Raw genomic sequence first — 14450 nt, 5'->3', positions numbered from 1 at the left:
TCTACGCAGCCCACGCTCAATCTCTTGAGTATTTGTCGAGGTTCCCCTCAGAACGGAAGTCGCATTCATTTCGATTTTGCTTATGGGGCATTTGCCTGGCATCAATTCTAACGCTTTCGTTTGTGCCAATCTAACCGACAAACCAGGTTTCACTTTCCTCACGTTCAGGTAAATGTCTTTTATGACAACTTCGAACCCGTCACCTCCCCCATCAGACAAAACGAATCTTTACTTCTGGTTAACGTTATCATCACGTCTACGTTGTTGATTAAGTATCTCTCTTGAACCAACAAATTCTTAATCTGCCATCAGCTCGACGGTTTGGCTCGTCACTGTTAATAATTTCCTTTTGATGTAACCGTGATTGTCGGCTCAAGCCGTGTTCATTTTTGAAAGTTTTTGGCCGCCGGACCGAAGCTCAAGAGAGTTTCCATGTAAGCTCTATAAGCATACAAGTTGTTCGGTTGGGAAACGAGTTTTTCGATCAGATTCACTACGACATCCGGAAAAAAGGCTATGTAACGATAATTTTGTAGCTGCTTCGTCAGTCATTGGAACCGCCGTTCTTTACTACTTGTGCTTTGACATATAGGAAGGTATTTCCTAAGTCTAGATCGTCTTCGCCGGCTCCGGGATTGTTAAATTCATAAGGTCCGCCATCTTTTACTGCAGGTACTGATCCTATCTGATGCCAATAGCCTTCTTCTTACACTGGTTTGAGTTGGAGGTACGTCAAACAGATCTAATTCTGATTTTCCCCCTCTCGAAAGGCATGGATTTACTAGTATCATCTCTCAGCCTTATGTTAATATCTTTAAATTGTGTTTGATTCAGAGCTACGTAATGAATGGGTTGAAATTCCTTACCCACTACGTGTCTTCTCTGGAAAGTATTCTTACCAACGGGATTCTCGTGTCACCTACCATTTGAGGTTCTACTAACGGACAATATACGTAAATGGAATAGAATTCCTTTCTGACGGCTGCAATTTAATTCCCTTCCGAAAATCTCCTTTTCTCTAAACCTAACAATTTCGCTAATCTTTCGCTCACGACGGTGCGTAAGTATCGTTAACGTAACTCTACTGTCGACGTTAGTTCTGAACATGCCGCCGTGCGATACCATTCATTTGGTCCCAACAGATATAAATTTCATTTCGTTATATTTTAATCATGGGGTGGGGCTATAAGCGCGGTTAGGTTTACGCGCGTGCTCACGTGCTGCGCGAGTTTAGTGTGGTCACACCTGTAGGAATTTTACCTGTACTGGTCATCGACGAGATTGTTACACAACAATAAAGACGTGTTTTGCAAAATGTGCGAGGAACCAATAGAACATGTCAATTCTGGGAATGGTTCTGAACATTCTAGTAATAATTTGACTACGGAGGACGCTCTTTCCTTGTTTTCCTCCCGTTTGGACACAGCTCTGTATATGCACAGAAGGCAAATTCTTGATGAGTTTGATGAGAAACTTCGTGTACACGAGCCGAGTGCCCAAGGTGATGTTAAGTTCAAGTTTTCATCGAAAGAAAAGCAGTTTACTTTCAATTCGGCCCGTGTTTCTGAAGTGAAGCGTTCTATTTCGTTGGTCAAACAGAGTAATTGTGTTCAAGCTGTTGAATTACTAGAAAAAGTGTATTAACTCTATTTCTGAACGTAATAAGTTGGTGAGAATTGCAGACAAACATGGGTGGGACACAGTGGACGAATATATGGATGACCCTATCGCTGATGGGCCTGATGACTCCCTTCGTCTCAGGCAGGCCGATGCTCGGGCAATTAGTAAAAGAAAGACCAACTCCAAGGTTTCAGCCACTCAGTCTAAACCCTATTTAAAAGAGGGTTCGCATCAACGTGAGGGCTATGGAGGCCGTCCTTTCCAGGACCCCCGGCAATTTTTTCGACACCATCAACAATTCCCTGGTTTCATGGGAGAATTCCCTTCGTATGGATCAACATCATTCCCCGGCAACGGTTCCCAGCAGATTTAGGGAGTCGGGACTTACCCGGGGGCGGCCCCGCTCTCGTCTACTCTCAGACATTTGGACAAGGCCAGTCTGCAAGAGGCTGGACAGGTGTGGGTCCTGTCTGTTTCCACTGCAACGGTCCAGGACACTGTGCTAACAACTGTCCCAGAAAGATCAAAGCATTGCCATCCGGCAATCAGACAGCCACAGGACCTTAAAACTGAATTATCATCCAAGTTTTTGCAATGTTATTGAATTTGGTAACTTGATACCATTCAGTAATGACCCCCCCCCCCCCCCCCCCACCACCACCACCACTTGGAATATATATCTATTGCGGGGTTTCATGGTTAAGTTTGATCTTATTATAAGTTTCAATCGATAATGGAAGTTTTAAAGAGTTTGTGGTTGACGTGGTTGAGTATCTGAAGCCCGCTTGCTTCTTTAAAGGCGGCTCTCAGGCTAACAGTGTTTTTGCGTTAACTCCGTTTCATACTAACGTTTTGGTTTTGAAAGTTGACTGTACTTAAAATGTACACGTTCACAACTTGAAAACGAAACTTTGATGGAGTTTCGTGGATTTATTCATACGTTTTTGTTATTCCCATGTTGATATTGGGATCAGGGGTGATGGTTTTTCTATTTCGTGTTTTTGTAGTCGAAACTTTTGATTATCATGTTACGCTCATTAGTATTTACATGTGTGTTATTTTTTTCTAACAATTTCCAGGGTTCTGGATTCAAATTAGGATCCGTATGGGACGACATCAGGCATATGGAACAGATGCCTCCTCTCACACAGGTCACTGTTAATACAGAGCTTTTAGTAAGGGCCAGTCGCGCCGATAACACTATTAAAAATACGACTCTTATTTTTTTAAGTTTAAAGATTGGTGTGATACGGTACGTTTAGATTTTTTACCAGCTAAAGCTAGTACTGTAGCAGTTTATCTTTCATTTTTGGTACAAAAATCTGTATCGGTTTCGGTTTTGAATTCTCATTTTTATAGCATGAAGTGGCAACATGATTTTTCAGCGGTAGATAATCCATGTAATGACAAGTTTGTATTAACAGTATTAACTAGTAGTATCATTTGTCGTCATTATTATCATATGTCGTCAGTAGTATCATGTATCGTCAGTATTATCTTAAGTTAGTAGCATACATGTACATGTTTGTTTTCAATATTATTATATATGTATTTTTATGCCTTCTCTAATAAGAAATACGAACTCTACCGTTTGTTGTATTTGAGTCTACTTTATCCTTCTGTCGTTCCTTTCAGTATATCTCATCTATGGGTTTAATAATACCTCTTTGGGTATTGAATATTCCCTTTATTTGTGTTTCAGTATTTATATCTAGTACGAAAATAAGACTTTCGAGCTGTAAAACTGTCAAAAATGTGTCTTATTTGGTTTTAGATTGTATTTATATATATTTTTTTCACAAATGAAAACTGTACATCAAAGTCATTCTTTATAATCCTGGCCACTGTCTTTTTTATAAGTTCTATTTGTTTTTCCTTGTCGATGTATGCAAAGTGTTTTTTACTTTGCTATATCTGTATTGCATATTTTGTACATAAACCATTTATAAACTTTATGTGTTGCTGGATCGCACGATGTTCTGATATAAATTATCCTCCTCGCCTTTCTGTGACCTCATGGTATTCATTTCTCGATAATGGGTAATGACTACTTGGGTCACAGAATGGCGATTGGTATATTTTATTCCAAGGTCTACGGCAGATGTTTTGTAAAATCTTTCATTTTTTACTCGTTTTGTATAAGTTCAATATTTAAGTTATTATTGTTACTACATGACTGGTTCATACACTTGCTCACGTTATTGAATCGTGTCATGTTAATTAGTTTTCGAAACTATAATTTTATACTACTTCTGCTATTACTTTTGCTTCAGCACATGGATGTCGAATCAAATCCTGGTCCGAATAGTGGGGAACTCTCTATTTTTCATGTAAATATTAGGAGTTTTAGAAACAAGTTAGATTATATCGAGGACATAGGTTGCTCTGTTTTGGATTCTGAGAAATTAGAGAAAGCACAAAGAGAAACGGCTCGAGTTATAACAGGTTTACCTTTGTATGCTAGTAATGAATCACTATATTTTGAAACGGGATTGGAAACATTATCAGAGAGAAGGAAGACACGTAAGTTAAATGTATTATACAAAATGATAAATAATTTAACCCCTTCTTATTTATCGGCCCTTTTGCCAAACACAGTGGGTTACAACAATCAGTATAATTTACGGAACCAACATGATTATATCATTCCTTCTTTCAGACTTTCCCTAAGTAACTCTTCTTTTCTGCCATCAAGTTTACGTCTGTGGAATTCGCTAGACAGTTCAATAAGAACATTACCATCTTTGAATGCTTTTAAATCTTCTTTATCTAATGACGCTAATTCTTGTCCTCCATCTTATTATAATTTTGGCGAACGTAAGCTAAATATATTACATACGAGACTCAGACATCAGTGCAGCTCTTTGAAAAGTGATTTGTTCCGTGTTAAGATTGTTGATAACCCATCGTGTGCTTGTGGACATTACTGTGAGGATGTTGGGCACTTTTTCCTAGAATGTAAGCTTTATGATAGGTTAAGAATATCATTTTTTCAAAGTATAAACATGTTGAACTTTGATCAAGTGAATTTACATCTATTTTTATTTGGAAATGAAAATCTGTCCCTAACCACCAATACAGAAGTATTCAGGCACGTGCAAATTTTTATCAAATCCAGCAACAGATTTTAAGTAAAATGTACTAAATGTTAAATATATTATGTATGCCTTGTTAATGTTATCATGTAAATATTTATCATGTATTGTATTAGAGGAAAAGGCGGTCATAAGTTGAAATAACTTGTGCCTAATCCTCTGCTCAATTTTGGGGCAATAAATATGTTTAAATCAAATCAAAATCAAAATTAACTGCCGTGAAAGGAGCAAAAAGGTTAGTGTCAAAACCAGTCTGTAAGAAGGTACCGTTATCGACTAAGCATCTACTGAATATAGTGGAGAATTTCAGTGATGTTTGGTAGATCAAAGGATTTGTACAATATGCCTGCATGGATTTGCAGGATATTTTAGATTTAGCGAACTTGCGCAAATGAAAGTGTCGGATTTGGTGTTTTTTTAATTCGCATGTCGAAATTAACGTTATTAGCAGTAAGACTGATGTTTACAGAGAGGGTAACAGAGTGTTTATTGTCCGAACAGGAAGTTCTACATGTCCTGTGATACATCTTGAAAGATATCTAGTTTTAGCTAAACTTGAGAAAAATTCAGAACAATTTTTATTTAGAGCGCTAAAATTTTCTAAAAGTAATGGTAGTCATTCTTTGTCTAAGGATAACAAGCCTTTGTCTTATACAAGGATGAGAGAAATCTTCTTTGATGCTATTTCTAAGATCGGTCTAGATAAAACCAAATTTGATTTACACAGCCTTAGAAGCGGGGGAGCTACTCAAGCCGCCAATTCTAATATCCCAGATCGTTTGTCCAAAGCACATGGCAGATGGAAATCCGAAACCGCTAAGGACGGTTATGTCTTGGATGATCTGTCTTATAAATTATCACTAGCCTAATTATAGATTATATATAAGAATGTTCGTCTGGTGTTATTATTTTGATTGAAATATTTAGAAATGAAATAATCTATGGCCTTACGAGGAACGAAGGAGGGCATCAAGTCCAATAAGTCTTTCACTGTCGGATAATAACCTACTTTCACGTGCAGTTTCGCCAATTATCAAGGACCGAACTGCACAGAAGCGAGGTTTTCACTATCACCGACGATCATTTCTAACCACAATTCGCCTTCGTTCACGTTTAACCAAGAATGAGGATATTGGATTTCGGCTGAACCTTTGAGATCTAGAGGTTGCGATAAATGGGTAGTGTACGTGGTATTGAGGAAAAATACTCAACAAAAAAGAAAGGTTAACATGTTTCCTTGGCGAATACCTGTAAATGAGTGAAAACAAAATGACGTTTGTGCAATATTAGAAAATGGTAATGTTTTACATTACAAAATCCAAGAAGGTTACCAAAATCATTCAAACGTGAAAGTCTGTATTAGCAAAAGAGCTGCACGAGGTTTTCTGCGACTAACTTGTATTTTCGCTTGAATTTCATAAACATTCAAACTGACAACTGTTCCTTAGATCGTTAGGGCTTAGAAATCACCGAATCTTGCTATCTATCAACTTTATCATTATGCCCCGGCTGTCACAAGTACAGAGAGAAAGGGCTGTAGGCATGATCCAGGCTTGGGAGTCTCGCCGTCGAGTTGCACGGCATTTTGGTTGCAGTGTTAAGACAATTTGCCAGTTGGTAAGTCGTTTAAACCAAACTGGGTCAACATCCGATCTTCCCCGAAGCGGCCGACCCCATAAAACGACCGCCAGGGATGACCTTCGTATACGATTGATACACTTGCGCAATCGATTCGTAACCGCAGTAGAGACTACAAGGACATTGTTTGGGCGTCGTGTGTCTCCCCAAACAGTCCGCAACAGGTTGAGCGCCTACTAATTGAAAGCGCGGCGTCCCTACACTGGACCCAATTTGTTGCGACGTCACCGTAATAATCGGCGTAACTGGACCCGTGTTCACCGTCGTTGGGCCTTACGACAATGGAACAATGTTCTGTTTTCAGATGAGTCCAGGTTTTGTCTGCAACACGGTGACGGAAGGCGCAGAGTGTGGAGGCGACGAGGGGAACGTTTTGCGAACTGCTGCGTAGTAGAACGGGACCGCTTTGGCGGCGGAAGTGTAATGGTTTGGGGTGGTATTTGTGGGGGGACTCGTACCAGGCTTGTTGTGTTAAATGGCAATTCAACCGGCATTCGATATCGGGACGAAATTTTAAGACCAGTGGTTCTGCCATTCTTAAGACGCCATGGCGTTTGCGCCATTTTTCAACAGGATAACGCACCAGCGCACACCAGTCGCGTCAGCAGAACGTTCTTGCAGCAGAATAACGTACAGGTGTTAGATTGGCCATCTAAATCACCTGATTTGTCACCGATTGAGAATGTCTGGGACGTTCTTGGGCAACGCGTGAGAGAACGTCAAAATTAGCCGTCAATCTTGCAGGAGCTGGCCCAAGCCTTGATCGCTGAATGGAACAACATCTCTCATCGAACTATCCGCCGGTTTACGAGTTCCATGCGACGACGCTGCAATGCTGTTTACTTCGCAAACGGTGGCCATACCCGTTACTAATGGTGTTACCTTTGAAATTGACCCCAACGTCCTTTACAGTCGAATAAAATCAACTGAACGCAAAGTTTTATAATGAACCATGACTGCAGTTTTATCAGAATTGATCAATTTCTTTATTCGTACATGATTGGTAAGGATTTATGAAGAGCTTAATTAATTAATCACAAAATAAAGTAGTGTTACCTTTCTTTTTTATTTAGTATATTCCATTGAACTGTTACAAGGTAGGGGTATGTAAAACATCGTGTTTCTTTATGATGGAGGGAGTAGGCAATTGATAGCCGATACTGCTGCTCAACAAATGCAATCCACAAAGACCACCGTTGATTGTCAACACTCCAGATATATAGATACTACAAATAATTACACTGTACAGAATGACGATTCGACAAAAGAACACGATTTCTTGTCGCGGTAATTTCTGACCAAATAATAACGACTTTGTCTCTACACCAGACGTATTGTCCGTAGACTCGGTCATCTTTTTTGCGTGCGTATTTATTTGTTTTGTTTCGTTTTCCAATTTTATGGACTTTTTCGCTGTTTCAGATGTATTAGGAAATAGCCCTGGCGTTTAGACTTTGCGTCGTCGTAAACTTCTCGCAGAAGAGTGCTTCTTTCCGGAAACATCTGTTGAAACAGATGTCTAATTGCTAAGGTTCTTTGGGATTTTCATCAGCACGATGTAATAAGCGTTAAGACTGACGTTTCTGTTTTCTTTGATTTAGAACTATAAATTTTGTACGATTACATCACGTTGATGTTTATGTGATGATTTTTCTTTGTAAATAACGACGTCTCGCTTGCATTCATTTCAAGTGTTCGTGCGAAGAGTCCAAACGATCTGGATAAGGCAAACATTCGTCGGAGTCAGCGCCTTCTACGAACACTAGGATATCTGATATTCTCCGTAACACCACACTATGCGATCGGATACTGGAGTCATCATTTCTCGGACGCTTTCCGCAATTTTTTTGACGAACACAGTCTTTCCACTTCCGGTAGGACCGCCATCAGATACGGAAAAGGATGTATCCAAGGTAAGAAATGACAGACGGGTATGGATGGCAACATGTAATCAGGTACGTCGTCGATTGGATGTATTATTTGAGACGTATCACGTGACGCATGCGATATTTTCATCTGTACGGTCTTAGAATATTTCATCGAGAAAGATCGAAAACAAATAGGATAAAAGTGATCGTCAGGCATGATGTAAATATGGTGTAAATATATTGTCAGTAATTAAAAACCTAGCGATTTTTTTTTTTTTTTTTTTTTGCATGCAAAATATCAACGATACACGACAACACACGCCATACCAGTCATATACCGTTGTAAAAGACATTATGACGTCATATAAACCAACCCTTCAGTCGAAATACGTACTCTACCATAGCCAAATACATCAATGACGTCGTCAAAACCAACCCGTCAGTATGACTACAATCTCTACGAAAGCCTTAAACATCGTTGACGTCATCAAATCCAACAGAAACCTTTGCAGAAAAATATACAGAAATTGTTAAGTTAACATTCCAGCGATGATACGGTGTGGAGGTGGGATGGGGCTTTGGTTGGGGATTGCTAAGGCCGCCATTTTGATATCCCAAGCAACCCCCTCCCCTCCTACATCCACATCTTATCATCACCTAGAATTATTTGGCAATCGTGTTACTTATAGTCGTGTAAATTGCCCAAATTTCAGTTAGATAGGTCTTTACGTCACACGTCACCCGATAACAATAATACGTGTTTGTTGCTCAATATTGCTCTAATACCGGAAATATAATTATACACTGTAACCAAAGTAACATTAAGGCAGTAGGGAAAATGTGAACTTTTTCTTACTCTTCCTGGTTTCGCCAGAACCAATTACCGTCTTTATCGTCTACATTTCATGTCATAAGTGCGTCTTTTAATGAACTTTTTTCTATTTTTAATAAGGAAAGTGGAAACGTAGCTGCGATTATTGATGTAGCAAAAATGAGAGATGTACAAATTACATTTATCCCAGCAGAGCTCCGCAATGGCAGAGCGGGGCTAAACATCTTACACATTCCAACGAGCATCGGTTTTAAGAACAGAAATATATCTAAAAATCGATCAGCACAAATTATCAAAGGCATTTTCTTGAATAATTTCAATTTCAGTCTACATAGATTTTTGTTATCGATCAGACATGCCGCTTACAACATAACAAAGATTTACAGGTAGCAGGTTTCGACCCTATGGTTGTACATGTAATTAAACGTTAGTATAAAACGATTTGCTAGAAAAATACATCAAAAAACTTGAATAAAATTAGAATATTGTCTCCGGATATATTGCCGAGAATGTTTTAATCGTCTTTGGAACATAAACTAGACATGAAACCCGATGTGTCTTTGTTGCATTCATTCTTCTCAATCTTATTTGCCATTTTAGATTCTATCCGTCCTTTCATTCCACATCCCATTTGTCTTGTTTCCTGATTTCGAAGTAAAATCGGTGTGCATTTCTTCTATTTCTTTTTTGTATATCGTTCTGGTTTAAGGTTTTATTTTTATTTTTTTTTTCTTTTTTGAGGGAGGGGGGATTCCGTTTTTCTGTGAACAGGAGTTCTTTAAGGTGTAGATAAAGTAACACACTGATTTATCTCCTGTTTACTGTGTGTGTGAGTTCTCTAGGGTGTAGACAAATAACACTGATTTATCTCCTGTTTACTGTGTGTGTGAGTTCTCTAGGGTGTAGACACAGTAACACTGATTTATCTCCTGTTTACTGTGTGTGTGAGTTCTCTAGGGTGTAGACAAATAACACTGATTTATCTCCAGTTTACTGTGTGTGTGAGTTCTCTAGAGTGTAGACAAATAACACTGATTTATCTCCTGTTTACTGTGTGTGTGAGGTCTCTAAGGTGTAGACAAATAACACTGATTTATCTCCTGTTTACTGTGTGTGTGAGTTCTCTAGGGTGTAGACAAATAACACTGATTTATCTCCAGTTTACTGTGTGTGTGAGTTCTCTAGAGTGTAGACAAATAACACTGATTTATCTCCTGTTTACTGTGTGTGTGAGTTCTCTAAGGTGTAGACATGGTAACACCGATTTATCTCCTGTTTACTGTGTGTGTGAGTTCTCTAGGGTGTAGACAAATAACACTGATTTATCTCCTGTTTACTGTGTGTGTGAGTTCTCTAGGGTGTAGACAAATAACACCGATTTATCTCCTGTTTACTGTGTGTGTGAGTTCTCTAGGGTGTAGACAAATAACACTGATTTATCTCCTGTTTACTGTGTGTGTGAGTTCTCTAGGGTGTAGACAAATAACACTGATTTATCTCCTGTTTACTGTGTGTGTGAGTTCTCTAGGGTGTAGACAAATAACACTGATTTATCTCCTGTTTACTGTGTGTGTGAGTTCTCTAGGGTGTAGACAAATAACACTGATTTATCTCCTGTTTACTGTGTGTGTGAGTTCTGGGTGTAGACAAATAACACTAATTTATCTCCTGTTTACTGTGTGTGTGAGTTCTCTAGGGTGTAGACAAATAACACTGATTTATCTCCAGTTTACTGTGTGTGTGAGTTCTAGGGTGTCACTGATTTATCTGTGTGTGTGTGAGTTCTCTAGGGTGTAGACAAATAACACTGATTTATCTCCTGTTTACTGTGTGTGTGAGTTCTCTAGGGTGTAGACAAATAACACTAATTTATCTCCTGTTTACTGTGTGTGTGAGTTCTCTAGGGTGTAGACAAATAACACTGATTTATATCCTGTTTACTGTGTGTGTGAGTTCTCTAGGGTGTAGACAAATAACACTCTCCTGTTTACTGTGTGTGTGTAACACTGATTTATCTCCTGTTTAGTGTGTGTGTAGGGTGTAGACAAATAACACTGATTTATCTCCTGTTTACTGTGTGTGTGAGTTCTCCTGCTGAACGTGTGTGTGGAGGGTGTAGACAAATAACACCGATTTATCTCCTGTTTACTGTGTGTGTGAGTTCTCTGTTTACTGTGTGTGTGAGGTGTAGACAAATAACACTGATTTATCTCCTGTTTACTGTGTGTGTGAGTTCTCTAGGGTGTAGACAAATAACACTGATTTATCTCCTGTTTACTGTGTGTGTGAGTTCTCTAGGGTGTAGACAAATAACACTACCTGTTTACTGTGTGTGTGAGTTCTCTAGGGTGTAGACAAATAACACTGTGTGTGTGTGTGAGTTCTCTAGGGTGTAGACACAGTAACACGATTTATCTCCTGTTTACTGTGTGTGTGAGTTCTCTAGGGTGTAGACACAGTAACACCGATTTATCTCCTGTTTACTGTGTGTGTGAGTTCTCTAGGGTGTAGACAAATAACACTGATTTATCTCCTGTTTACTGTGTGTGTGAGTTCTCTAGGGTGTAGACAAATAACACTGATTTATCTCCTGTTTACTGTGTGTGTGAGTTCTCTAGGGTGTAGACAAATAACACTGATTTATCTCCTGTTTACTGTGTGTGTGAGTTCTCTAGGGTGTAGACAAATAACACTGATTTATCTCCTGTTTACTGTGTGTGTGAGTTCTCTAGGGTGTAGACAAATAACACTGATTTATCTCCTGTTTACTGTGTGTGTGAGTTCTCTAGGGTGTAGACAAATAACACTGATTTATCTCCTGTTTACTGTGTGTGTGAGTTCTCTAGGGTGTAGACAAATAACACTGATTTATCTCCTGTTTACTGTGTGTGTGAGTTCTCTAGGGTGTAGACAAATAACACTGATTTATCTCCTGTTTACTGTGTGTGTGAGTTCTCTAGGGTGTAGACAAATAACACTGATTTATCTCCTGTTTACTGTGTGTGTGAGTTCTCTAGGGTGTAGACAAATAACACTGATTTATCTCCTGTTTACTGTGTGTGTGAGTTCTCTAGGGTGTAGACACAGTAACACCGATTTATCTCCTGTTTACTGTGTGTGTGAGTTCTCTAGGGTGTAGACAAATAACACTGATTTATCTCCTGTTTACTGTGTGTGTGAGTTCTCTAGGGTGTAGACAAATAACACTGATTTATCTCCTGTTTACTGTGTGTGTGAGTTCTCTAGGGTGTAGACAAATAACACCGATTTATCTCCTGTTTACTGTGTGTGTGAGTTCTCTAGGGTGTAGACAAATAACACTGATTTATCTCCTGTTTACTGTGTGTGTGAGTTCTCTAGGGTGTAGACAAATAACACTGATTTATCTCCTGTTTACTGTGTGTGTGAGTTCTCTAGGGTGTAGACAAATAACACTGATTTATCTCCTGTTTACTGTGTGTGTGAGTTCTCTGTTTACTGTGTGTGTGAGTTCTCTAGGGTGTAGACACAGTAAGACCGATTTATCTCCTGTTTACTGTGTGTGTGAGTTCTCTAGGGTGTAGACACAGTAACACCGATTTATCTCCTGTTTACTGTGTGTGTGAGTTCTCTAGGGTGTAGACAAATAACACTGATTTATCTCCTGTTTACTGTGTGTGTGAGTTCTCTAGGGTGTAGACAAATAACACCGATTTATCTCCTGTTTACTGTGTGTGTGAGTTCTCTAGGGTGTAGACACAGTAACACCGATTTATCTCCTGTTTACTGTGTGTGTGAGTTCTCTAGGGTGTAGACACAGTAACACCGATTTATCTCCTGTTTACTGTGTGTGTGAGTTCTCTAGGGTGTAGACAAATAACACTGATTTATATCCTGTTTACTGTGTGTGTGAGTTCTCTAGGGTGTAGACACAGTAAGACCGATTTATCTCCTGTTTACTGTGTGTGTGAGTTCTCTAGGGTGTAGACAAATAACACTGATTTATCTCCTGTTTACTGTGTGTGTGAGTTCTCTAGGGTGTAGACACAGTAACACTGATTTATCTCCTGTTTACTGTGTGTGTGAGTTCTCTAGGGTGTAGACAAATAACACTGATTTATCTCCTGTTTACTGTGTGTGTGAGTTCTCTAGGGTGTAGACAAATAACACTGATTTATCTCCTGTTTACTGTGTGTGTGAGTTCTCTAGGGTGTAGACAAATAACACCAATTTATCTCCTGTTTACTGTGTGTGTGAGTTCTCTAGGGTGTAGACAAATAACACTGATTTATCTCCTGTTTACTGTGTGTGTGAGTTCTCTAGGGTGTAGACAAATAACACCAATTTATCTCCTGGTGAACGTGTATTGGAGTTCTGTAGGCTCTAGATCGAATTGTCACTACAACCGTTATAATACAAATTGTCTGAATTACCTTTGACTTTAATGATGCTGATCAAGTGCATGGCCAATTTGTGAAATCAGATAAATGACATTATCATGTTCGTCTTGTCATAATAAACCGACATGTCCCAAATTTCCTCAAAATTTGACTGCCATTAAATTTCAACAAATCAGAGTCCAATTTATGGTATTTAGTTTTCTCTCTCCTTTCTTATTCTTTTCACCATCTGACCATTTTCGGTCCTCATAACTACTCCACAATCCTAATCAACACTGTCTCAGGAATCTTTGACACCTCTTCCACTACTGATGACACTGGTAAATATATTACTGTACAGTTCTGCAAGCTATGATTGTAGATTGCTGCGAACACACTTTGTTTGGGATTCAACCCGAGTCGACGGTAACTCGTACAACATATTAGCCGAAGGCAGTCAGAGACGTACGCCAGGATGGGATACCTGTACGTATACTGTACGGGATGTTATATATAACATAAAAAATGTGTATTTTTCACAATATTTAGATTTATATATAGAAAACAAATATTGCAAACATAATAGTTTTAGAAATGATAGCGCTTCTATTAACTCTTGTGTTTGCAATATTTTGATATATAAGGAAATCGGTTTACTTATAGATCAGGATTTTATGTTATGGTCACTGCAACTTCCCGTATTGTCATGGCACTTATTTCTGCCAGTTTTGATTTTTATCGGTCGCCTACTAAGTTTCAACAGTTAAGGCCCTTAGCACCATTGACAAGTCCTAGAAGGAGGAAACAGCTATATGATGTAGCACAACTGATTAGTCTTAGAAGAACGAAACAATTGCATGACGGAGTTTAATTCAATATTTCGTTCTACTGTACCTTACATTCTAAATTTGTATTGAAAGGTGCTAATCACCTCAGTGTCTTTTGTACAATCTTGTTCCCCAACCTTTCTAGAGTTTTGTCGGACACAGTGCCGTCGTATGTCGTTTCCCTAAACATCATATAGCTGTTGCAGATTAGC

Source organism: Ylistrum balloti, unplaced genomic scaffold (genome assembly GCF_031769215.1).
Source record: "Ylistrum balloti isolate Yb309-2 unplaced genomic scaffold, AGI_CSIRO_Ybal_v1 Utg370226, whole genome shotgun sequence".
NCBI classification, from domain to species: domain Eukaryota; kingdom Metazoa; phylum Mollusca; class Bivalvia; order Pectinida; family Pectinidae; genus Ylistrum; species Ylistrum balloti.
This window is presented reverse-complemented; position numbering follows the sequence as displayed.